The following is a 12,205-nucleotide window of genomic DNA, read 5'->3' on the forward strand; positions in this document are numbered from 1 at the left end:
TCCCAGCAGAAAGGAGAGGAATAAAAGTCTGGGGGGAGTAACCACCTCTGAGGGTATTGTTGTGTGGTTTGTTTTTTTTTTTTGTTTTTTTTTTCCATCTTCCTCATTTGTTCAAATTGTTCCACAGCCAAAGAGTGACTTGATTGAAGCTCAGATTCATTAAAACTTAATTAATATGCATCATTATGTAAATGAGGGTGCTGTTAATGAGTTTTTAAAAGAAGCATTCCTTAATTAGTTCAGTGTTAATGGCATCATCATTTATCTTTTTCTTCTTTGAAGCAGAATGATGTGCAAGAGTAGCCAGTATCGAAATGCTAATCTATATTTTATCATTTGGATTTTCCCCCCCAAGCTTTTTCTCCCTACGTTTGGGGGTGCATTTAAAATGTCAGGAGGGATTTTTTGGTATTTTTCTATTTTATTATTATTTAATTTGTCATCCATGCAGGAGCACCCTTCACGGGTTCCTATCGAATAAAGGAATCTTATCGCCACAAAACTGGGCGTTAGTCCATCGCCATAATATCCTGGATGGCTTTTATCTAAATGAACGCTTTTTTTTTTTCTTTTTTTCAGAAACTGACAAGAGGGATTTTTATTGGAAAGTTACCGTCACACCGTTTACAACAAAAAAAAAAAAGCAGAATTTAGTGAAATTTAGTTCCACCTTTTTTTTTGCATGTTGTTCACGGCCTGTGAGTAGTTGTCAACAGTGTGTTGTTGGTTTCTTTTTTTCATTCGGATGGAGAGATTATCACATGCAAAGTGCAGCGAGACCTGTTAAGCCAGTGGGAGATCTCTGCGCACCGAGACAATTCGTCCCCCCCCTCGTTCTCTCTTCCTGTGACAAACAACAGTCTTCCTCTTAGCAACAAGCTCTTTCGTTGTTTGAAATCCGCCGCGAACGCACAACTTCTTCGAGGCCCGGCGCAGTTCGCGATCCGCCTTCACTGCATACCGTGCACGCCATCGCCTGCATGCCAGCCTACGTCCTCCAACCTGCATGAAATCCCTGGCACCGTCCTTTCTGATTGGCTGAAGCGCTGTGGAGGGTGAGGGGAGAGGGGCACAGGACGAGGCCGCCGGATTTTAGCAGGTTACGACATGTGTGTTTAGCATTTTCACACTCTTAAAATAAAACAAAGCATTCATTATAAAGCATTAATAACCATAAAGTTAATGTGTATCTTGTTAAAGGTTACAAACAGGTTAAAGTAGAAGGACATCATGGTCGCAGATGCTCATGGGTTGTCATAATAATAAATCCTTCTAATAATAATAATGATAAAATTAAGCAACAGGAACGATAATAGTAATAATAACAATAAAAAGCCTATTATTATTACTATTGTTTTGTATGCTGTTGTGCTGGCTCAGGCCCCCCACTGAGTAATTCTTTTCCCCCCTTATTATTTAGATGTGCATCGCTATGGAATCAGTTCTCATAGACACATATAAATTACTGTTTAACGAGAAGCCGTATTCCATAAATTATTCAAAACACCTGGGATTACAATATGAGATCAAATGATGGGAGCGAAAGAATTCTCCGCTGGAGGCAGCCGGCGCACACGCCGTCACATCCTCGTTTTGATGTTAAATAAGGCAGGAGCCCAACAATCTGCTCTGGCAGGAATAATTGGTGAGGAACATGCATCCCGCCATGCTATTACGCGTCGCTCCCTTTGTTGGCCGGACCCCTGACACCTCTCAGAGCGAGTTTGGGGGGTGACTGGTCCTCTGGACGGACGGGGCGTTTTGGCCAAATCTCATGGAAACTTTTTTGGCCGTGAAAAATAAAGAAATTCGTCGTGATTTGCATGGCTGTTAAACAAACTCAGCTTCGGTTTGACTGACGGCGATTTAAAACCACCCGCTGGCCTTAAAACCTTATCGGTCTTAATAAGCTTTTTATTTTTTTGTGAAGGTGGCACTATGAAACTGAAGAGGAGCTGCATCTGTGCTCGGGATCAGAAAGGCGAAACTCCTGAAGACCGTGGGCCCGGGTCAGGGGCTCGGGGCGCCCTCGCAACGCGAAGGTTCTGGATCGGTTTTGGGGGACTGTGGCTTTGCTCCACTTGTGTGATTTGAGTTGGTGGGTGGGTGTGTGGATGGGTGTGGGTGAGGGAAAGCGAGTTGCCTCGTCTTGCCAGCAGGATGGTGGCGTCTTGTTGGATTCTGGAGGGCCCCGCCGGAGCTCAACCGGTGTACTCCAGCGCCCCCTTCAGGCCACTTGTGTTCCAAAGTTTGTTATTCAGCCTAGGACGGTGGTGCTGAGGCGAGGGATGAGAAGAGACACCACAAGGGCCCTTTGGTCCATCGCCTGGAGACCCCACTGGTTGTGCCACCTCCCAAAAAGCACTCAGCGAGGATGGCGGCGTGAAGTTTAAGGCTGTTTTATTCATCTCACTGTCAGGCCACTGTAGTCCCCCATTAAACGGGAACGCTGTGCCGGTGGCACGGGAAGCCAGCGGAGCCTTTCCAGCCTCTCCGCAAACACGAGCCGGTCCCGACTGTCTCCGCCATCCACAAAGAAGACGAAGACGAATAGGAAAAGCGGAAAAAAGAAGGTAGAGAAGACGCACGTTAAGTTCACAGGAAGCCCGGGCCTCGGAGTTCGGATCAAGGCGCGCTTTGACATGCTTTGGGCGACCCGCTCCCTTCAGGAGACACGCTGCATCCTCGGAGGATTGTATAACCCAACAAACGTTGCATTTTAATGGATGAGCGGCGTCGGGGAGGAGCAGGCTTTCCGTCACTTACATCATCTGAGGAACCCTCAGCCACTTCCCCACCGTCGGTATTTACAGCCCGGAACCTCTTGGCTAAATATTAACTATTAATTACAGCCGTTTAATAGGCCCCGCTTTCTTCTTCCTCGGCGAGCCGCAGTATCCCGAAAGCTCTCCCTGTGCCGGCGTGCCGGTGGTTTCCTCTTCTTCCGGCCTGGTGTGATGCGGCAACCAACAGTGCCACCCATCTTTTGGAAAAAGTCACAGCAAGGTTTTATTTTTTTTAATTATTATTATTATTATCATTATTATTATTGTTGTTGCCACCCTTTAATTCTGACCAGCATTGATTGGTGGTCAATTTAAAAAAAAAAATTATGTTTCCGAGTAAAATCCATTTAAAAAGACCTTGACGAGGGAAGAAGACGTAAACAGGGCAGGAGATAAACCAGGCAGGGGGACCGTCAAAATAACCGCGGATAATTAGGATCTTTTGTAGCGTGAGCGCGTCTCAACAAGGACACCTGCACTTCCCGCGGAGGGCGGCGACGCGCACGGCGACTGTCGCTCCTAATCCCGCTCGCCCGGCGGGAGGGACCCCGCCATTCCTGAATAATATTAATCATTGACGCGACGCTTCGCTCCTCATCAAATTTTTAAAGTCGCCGGGTTGGTGGGAGGAAGGGAGGAAGGGAGGAAAGAGGAAGGAAGGAAGGAAGAAGCCAGGTCACGTGCGAATGCGGCTATTGAAATGCTAATGGGCTTAACTACAGCAAATTAAATTACAATTGGGCTATTAAAGGAGAGTCGTCTACCTTTGATGTATGGGAGTGAGAAGGGGAAACGAAAAAAAAAAAAAACATTTAGATAATCATTTCCTTCATGGTTTGGGGTCCATCAAATGTTCGTTGGCATCTGGTTGTAGCCTAGTGGTTGAACCCCACTTACTACCATTGTGTCCCTGAGCAAGACACTTAACCCCGAGTGTCTCCAGGGGAGGACTGTCCCTGTAACTACTGATTGTAAGTCGCTCTCGATAAGGGCGTCTGGTAAACGGCGTAAATGTAAATTTAACAGGATGCAAACGCTGCCTGTTATAAACAGCGAGTTGAGAACGAACGAGTGAGCGAATGAGTGAAGTGAGTGTGAAACACTGCAGCACGGCACACGGCGACACGACGAAACGTGTCCTCTTCTTTTAACCATCACCCTTGGTGAGCAGTGGGCAGCCGGGGCCGGCTCGGGACTCGAACCGGCATCCTTCTGATTAGGCCACCGGCGCCTGTGTAGGTGTATGCGGTGCGGCGACGGTGGGAAAAAGACACCCGAGGCCTGGGAGGAGTCGGCAGGGAGCTCGCGAGGTTAAAGGCAATCACGGAAACAAATAAAGGCCCGTGTCCGACCGCCTGAGCCAATTTGCCAGCCGGCGCGGCCTGTTTCCCGCCAGGCCTGGGCACCGCGCCCCCCCGCTTTCCGGGCGGAGCGCGCGGAATTATTTTCCAGTTCCCCTCGGCCTCCCGTCGCACCTCCGACCCGCCAACAAAGTGGGGGCTCGGATACGCGCCGCCGCTTCCGAATGGCCGACTCCCACAATGGCGGGGATGGGGTTGGCATCCGGCCAAACCCATTATATTGATCTCTCTTTTCCAAGCGTTTTGGAGACCCCCCCCCCCACCCTCACCCTCCCCAGACAATGCAGATTTGGAGCAGAACGTATTAGTCAAATAACACGGGTTTTTACGGCACCGCGCGCCCGGAGACTGACGCTGTTAATATCTGCTCGGTGCCACCGCCCGCCCCAGCCCACCCCGTCATAATTCAATGTTTGAATACTCTCGGGTAATCGCACTTTCACACTTCCTCTTTGTGCATGCTCGATTTTTTCTTTTCCGACGCTCGGATCTTTTTTCCTCCCCTTTCATAGGGTTTTTTTTTTTTTTTTTTTATGTCACGTCAACCCGAATGTGTAATTAGGTCACGGCGTGTTTCGCAGCGTTACTCGTGAGATTACAGGGGCCAGTGCTGTTTTAATGACACTTATAACTTTGCATCGGCAGGCCGGTCCTCTGGGACGCCCCGCTGGCTTTTGGTCGGGTCTCTTCCCCTGCCGATTCAGAGAGGATAAAGACGGCGCCTTTGTTAATGAGCGCATCTGCAAGGTTCACTCCTTCCCTGACATTTAAGGCAGAACTGCTGCGGCAGATATAATGGATCTCGCGATGTCAGAAAGGCGCTCTCAAAGGCATAACTCGGCGTGGAACCCAAGTAAAAGAAATAAATATAAATTAAAGGAATAACACCTACAAGGGCTCCATTACTAGCTTTGGGAGTCCTATTCAGCACCAGCTTTACTCAGCCCCTGGGGCGTTTTCGATCCGGCGACAATGTCTTCTTCTGCTGGACTTGACTCAGGTCCCTCGGCCTCCGCGGTCATATCGTAAAGGCCCGTCATTACGTTAAAATTACCGTGCTGTGGCCCCTAATCTAATCGCCCGTCGGTCTCGGCTCTCCATCTCTTGGCAAGGACTTGAGCAAGGTTTCTGTGGATAAAATCGGTTTTCTTTATGGACTGCGGCCCTCGACGCAGCTTGCGTTTGACATGTCCACAAAGCCGTTGTATTTAAGTGTGAAGTTTTGGCCGATCTATCATTCCGGAAAGGTTACGTGCATTAGAATAATGAAGACCCCCTTATGGATATTTTCTTAGCTCAGACACGGAGCTATTATCACACTTTATTATCTTATTTAAACCTCATTTGCCGAGTGAGCGTAACGGCCGCACAAGGGATTCGGCGGGGCTCGTATCCTCGGTACATATTGAATCAATCAATCAGCAATTTAATCAATCGGGTCCCGGCAGGGCCCGCGCCCGGTCCGTGGTCAACACCTATACGTGCCTTCACACTTGAAGAAGGAAAGGCGCCGGCGCGGTTTTAATTCCGAATTCATTTGTGCCGCCGCCGACCCCCCCAATTCACTCAGCAGTCGCTAAGGGGACTCGGGGGAGCCCTATCACAGTTCTATATGCAAATGTCCTTGCACCTGGGCAGTGGTGCAGGCATGCTGGGAGGTTATTTATGCAAATCTGATAGAGTGCTAGCCTCAGACACCGGCGGTGAGATTTCAGGGGGGAGCGGCTCTCTCCCGCCAAGAGGGATACGTGCGAAATAGAAAGAGAGGGTGATAAAGGGGGAAAAGGGAGCTAGATGCGGAAAAATGCAAAGGAACAGAGAGGCATAAATACGAAATGGCGAGACGTGCCTTTGAAAGTCACGTTGACCCCGTGCACCTGGATGAGCCACGGAGGACAATTCGGAAAACCAGGGTCGCTGGCTCTTGGGCGCCTATCTGCCTCTGTGCCAATCAAGGGTCCGGTGTAATTGAGAGGTGCCACCATGAACAGTTGCGTACGGCATGTAAATAGGGCCGCGACTAGGCCGCGACTGAATGTCAGGGGCCGTGTCATTGACATCTGCTCTGCGATGTCACGTCTTGGAGCCGGGGCCGGCAGGAGCAGCTGTGGCCCCGTGCTGGCTGTAATGAAGGGTCGCCATGGGGACGCATGATCAGAAATTATCCCGCTCCGTCTCCAGAAAGCCCCCATCGCTCATCAGGTCTCGGCGGTGTCATCCCTGTGAGCGAGTGATCAAGAGCGTAACACAGGAGAGGGGTAAATGAGCGAAAGAGCAAGAAAGTAACAGTGTGTGTTACACAGTTAATAATGGTGGCCAGGGGAGGTGGAAGATGCAGTGAAAGACCACAGGCTCCATCACCACATTATAACACCAACAATGTGATCTGGTGGGCATTCTGACAAAAAAAAAAAATCTTTAATGTGTTAGTGAGGGACAAGTGGAATGAATGAACAATAGAATTATTTACCTGGCAGGATATACAATATAAAGATTATAATATATAAAGGTTTAATTATTTAAGATTGAAATTTTCAAGATGGGCTGATGGCCCATCTTATTGTTGGGTTTGGTAATGATGCCGTTAACAAGTTTTATTAGTAAGACAGAAAGCTGAGATAAACAGAGAAGGAATGATTTTAGTGTTGCCAGATTGGGTGGCTTTGTCTTTGATAGTGTGGGAAAATATATTTGTCAAGGACAGGCATCAAGGCAACCCGTTTATGTATTAATTGTGCTAAGAAGTCGCAGAAGTGCTTCTTTCTTGCATTTTTATGTTGCTACTTATGAAGACATATTTGATCTTACATACTAGGGCTATATTAGATGTTTGGAGACCACAGTGTACAGGCCTTGTGCACTGAGGGTATCCATTCAGGGGCCAAATCCTTCAGATATTACCTTTGATGACAGGATGTGACTCAGTTGTCCTGAATGTGCTCATGTTTTCTCAAGCCAAAATATCCCATAAGTCATTGCACCATTAAAGATGGTTATACAATGTTGACATTATCACACAAAAAGATACATTTGTGGTTGACTAGATAATTTGGTGTTATTGCCAGAAATTAAATTGTTGAATATCATGGATAGTGTATTGAATAGGCTTTTATTTGACCAATTTTATTATGCAATAAGCTAATAAAAATATGTCATGGTTAAAGGGCATTAAGGTTTTTGTAATAGCATTGCTGGGTACTAAATCTCTGTGTTTTTTTTTTTTTTTTTGGATAATAACAATATTTAAATGCTGAACTTGGACCTGGTATGAACATTGTAAACCCACTGTAGGGTTAAACGATAGAGGGACTGCAAGGACCGCACTGGAGAGTGACCGAGAAAGCACTCCGGTTATACCAGGGGAAATGCCCGGAATGGGTTAAATCCCTGTGTGTTGTTAATGAGGACAAAACAAATCATCATCACACCCAGCTGGAAAGCCATCCAACTGGGCCGCACGCCTGTGCAAAACATCACACAGGAAATCTCCCTTAAAAATAAACACGCTTGCAGCAGACAATGGGCAAAATTAATGTGCAAATGTATTCCAAAAATTAAAAAGGCAGAATTAAATAGGCAAATTAGGTAGCTACACTTGAATTGTTGGGATTATGAATAATTACAGCAAATTTCCCTCTCCTAATATGACTGTTTTTTCAGTAAACAAAGACTTAATTGTGAAATTGCTGAAGTGATACTGGTGAAGTGCATTATTTCACTGTCACAAACAGCGGTCAGAGGCCATGCGTAGCATCTTCTGATGAGACTGCGGCGAGAAACCAAAGAGGAGCCGTGGCACTCCGCAAGAGTGTGATGGACCATAAAGCTCATCTGTATGTAATGCAATATTTTCATTATCAAGGGGGAAGTGTTAACAATAATGTGGAAATGAGATTTTGCCGAAATTAGCTCGGGCCGCCGCAACTAACCATATGTTGGTGCTCTACCAGAATCATGCATATTCCAGTGGGTGCTTATGCATGTTTGCACAAATCAAATATTGAAGCTTCATATATGCTGAAATGTCATAGATAGCCCACACGTGGTGTATGAATAATCAGCATATACATTCATGCTGGTCATCTACAGACCTTGCGTGGCATGTGTTGTCAGGTTCTTCAAAAGGCCCTGAGAGGACAGATCAGTGCAGAGCCAAACAGACAGGGGGTGGTATTTTTGAACTGACGTTCACCGGATTTTCACAGTAGACAAAACTATTTTCGTAATTGTACATTACACTAGCAAACAAGGCCCATGCATAGTGCTGTGGCTAATGCCGGTTTGAAAATAGTGTCCATGAAGTTCCTGAAGACCATGGACATAAACATCTATCCAATCTGTTCTCCTCCATGGAGTAGTGCACCCTCTCATCAAGTTCAAAAGACTTTTAAAGAGACGTAAAGGTAAAAAGACTTCTCTGTATGCTGTTAAAAAGTGTCAAATAAACAGCCATATTTTTTCCTCTTGTTTTTGGGGATCTTCTGTAAGGGACGGTGCGAACCGTTCACACTAATTATGCCAGTGGCAGACTGCTGTTTAACAGAAGCCGTCCGCTCGCTCCAAACAGCCTTACCTTGCTGAGTCCTGCCCTCGGGCTAACGGGCAACTTTGATGCCAAGATCAGTGGGGCACATTGTCTCCCCGCTGCTTCTTGAAGGAGGCATGGAGAATTGAGGATGATGCCTCTTGTTTTGATTGCGCACGATGATAAACTCATCGGTGGATGTCTGAGGAGGAGGAGGGAGATGAGAGACCGGTGAAACGAGAAGAGCACAAGCGGGGTGTTTTTTTTTTTTTCCCCACCCCACCCCACCTTCCATGGCATGGACAAAGAAGAGAAGGTGTCACAGAATCCTCGAGAGGGTTCCTGGTGCTGTTGCGTTTGATGTGTTGCGTGACAGATCTTAGAAGTCCTCGTGGCAGTTCCAACAAGGGATGATGGTGTTTTATACACACTCGTACTGTAAGCTCGCGAAAAGTGTTTTTCTCCACCACGAACGAGTCTTCGTGACGTGCCTGCATCTCTTCAGAAACAAAGTACAGACCCACACACAGTAGCAGCCGAGAGGGATGGAAAGTCCTCTCATCTCAAACCCAACTTTTCTTTTCCTGTTTTTTTTTTTTTTTGTAACCATCCGCCGGAATTATGAGTCTCCACCTGTACGTACAGTAATGAACAGAAGTCGTCAGGTGCGGTAAGCCCACGGGCAATGCTACTGCAACCCAGCAGACGAGAGGTTTTTTTGAGAAAGTTGTGTCGGAACTTCTTCTTTATGGGACTCTCCATCGTCTGGAAACCATCAGAGCATTTCCCACCGCTCTGAGATTATGTGCTGCGTGTGCCCCGTCTGAGACATGTTAAAATCATTCTTGACTTTCATGGAAAAAAAAAAACTTCTAAAATTCTCCAACATAATAAGCTCGCCAGTACTATCACTTAATGAACTTTAACCTGCTGGTGTTAACAATGTCATGCCCAAATTTAGATTTTTGACAAGAGTGATGTAAGGGGTAACAATTTGTACTTCTGTACCAACATACACCATGCAACGCTCCGTATTCCCATAGACGCCAATACTCATTTCATGTTCACTCAATACAAATTTGAAGCATCTCATTTCTGACAGCCGTCAAACTGTCAAACTTGATAAACTCATTTTCCTTTATCCTTCCATCTCATCACTCCATCCCTCATTCAGAACTTTCTACTTCCTACAGCCATCAAATGATCATTCAGCTGTCATGCATAGGCGCATCAAGCATCATCTACTATTCAACTATGCAGTAGCCACACTATGCAACGTTTCCCCTTTATCCCTTCACGCCATCACTCCATTATTCCAATCACCCCAGGAAATTTTTCATCTTAAATTGAAGACTTCATTTGAAGTAATTCTTGGTGCAGCAACCCTGATGCCTCTAGTTCTCCTGTCGCATCATAACAGAATTTTTCAGAATGGACAATGGGAACTCTGCCGCCGCGCTCTAAACACCTCAAAATTTAGCTCATTCAAAAAAAAAAATTCAAACCACCTTTTATTGTTGGGCACCTCTTGATTGCTATTAGTCTATTCTGCAACGAAGGGTGTTAGTAGCCTAGCGGGTAACACACTAGGCTGAACCAGAAGACCCAGGTTCAAATCCCACTTACGATCATTGTGTCCCTCAACAAGACACGTAACCCTGAGTGTCTCCAGGGGGGGACTGTCCCTGTAACTACTGATTGTAAGTCGCTCTAGATAAGTCGCGTCTGATAAATGGAAGTTTGGAAGTTTGGAGATACATGCAAACATCCGAGTTTGCATACATGGAGAATTTAAACGTCAGAGGGAACATTTTTCTGTCAATTTAACGGTTCCCCTACCATGCTTATTTTTCGTTTGAAAACAATATTACATGTGCTTGAGAAATTTGCATTTAAAATGTGCATGTTAAGGGTTGGATATCAAGTCCTCACACCTCCAGGGTCCTGTGTTCAAATTCTGTTTGTGGCTCTGTGTGTAGGCATGAGTGGACAGTGTGTGTGTGTGTGTGTGTGTGTGTACACTCCCAATGGTCCGGGCTTATCTCTGGTTCCAGTTTCAGGGGTCATGGACAGTGAGTGAAGATACTGTGGCTCTGGAATTCTGTGAAAATGGACTCAACTGAGGGGTTGGCATCTCCACAGTACAGCAGTGAAAAGCCCAACTCTCTGGTAGTCGTCAAGGCAACAAGTCCTCTGGCCACTTGTAGACTTGTAGGATGAGCATTTAGACAAGTACCTGGAGATAATGGCGCCTGCCGTAATTGAAAACGTCCGTTGCTCTACACCTACGGCGTAATGAAACTTAATCTTGTGTAACCGGACCAAACCCTATTGCTCTTGGCCCCTTCAGCCAAGAGCCATAAAAGCTTCCCTGGCACCAGATATACTCAATGGGGCGAGAATTTGTCTGTTGTAGTAAATCACCCATCTAATTGGCATAAAATCGCTGACACGGGTCCTTTGTAGGAAAGACAATGTCGGAGAGAGTTTTCTCTGTGTAATTAAGATAGAGAGAGTGAGACAGACAAGTGGAAGTGGACTAGTAAACTGGTACAGTAGATTTAAATGGCTGTGCCACCAAGGTTTTGCCCACATTGCTTTGAATTGGCGATTTAAATTTAGCTTTAAAACACGCAACACAGTACCTTGTGCCTTCACGTCAGATGAAGGAGGGGGAACGAACTCCAGCAGACAAAAGATAAGTGAAAAAAGAGGAGGATAGCAATTAGCGCCATGTTAATGAATTCCTTCTCATTATCGCTGAATCAACAGGCCCGTGCTAATTACATCTACAAGAGCCTCTGCTCTCCAACTGAGCTCCGGTTCAAGCTCCCCCAGGACTGAAAACAGACGCATTGCGCCGCCACAAACCGCGGGTGTCCCGCAGACTGGATGACACTTGCACACACCAATCTGTTCCTGCACCACCCAAGAGCAAAGCTGAACCGGGCCGACTGACCTTTCATGTACGTCTTACTTTCTCCATAACCTCAGCAAGTGGGTGCGGAAAATCCCGAAATCTCAGAGATGACACGCAGTCAGGTGTGCCGCTTAGAAATTTGCTCGACAAACGGAGGGAAATTAGTGGACTGTTTCAGGCGTGCTTACTGCAGCAGTCGGAGAACGCTCATAGAACGCTTCCATAGCATAACGGGAGATCAGTGCCTAATGCTGCTAATCCCGAGGGAGCGATTTTCCGACTTGTAATTTAAAAATAGCAGTTTAATAACAAGCCATACTTACAGTACATCATTAATCTCCAAATTAATGAAGTACCCTGCCCCCACCGTGCATGCTTGAGCGAAATCTTTTCCTGGGTCGGGAATCGGTTATCTCTTTGAGTCTGCGTGAGATCCGTATAGAGAATACACTGGCAATATGCGAATACGGTCATTTTGCTGACCCCGATGCAGTCGGAGTGCTCCGTCAATAACAGATCGCTCCCCTTTAATCAGCTCTGAAGTGCATAAGAACTCATAACAACAGTGCAACAAACCAAATAAATAAATTATTCAATTTAGCCCTGACATGCG

This window comes from Denticeps clupeoides, chromosome 14 (genome assembly GCF_900700375.1).
Source record: "Denticeps clupeoides chromosome 14, fDenClu1.1, whole genome shotgun sequence".
In the NCBI taxonomy this organism is placed as follows: Eukaryota; Metazoa; Chordata; class Actinopteri; order Clupeiformes; family Denticipitidae; genus Denticeps; species Denticeps clupeoides.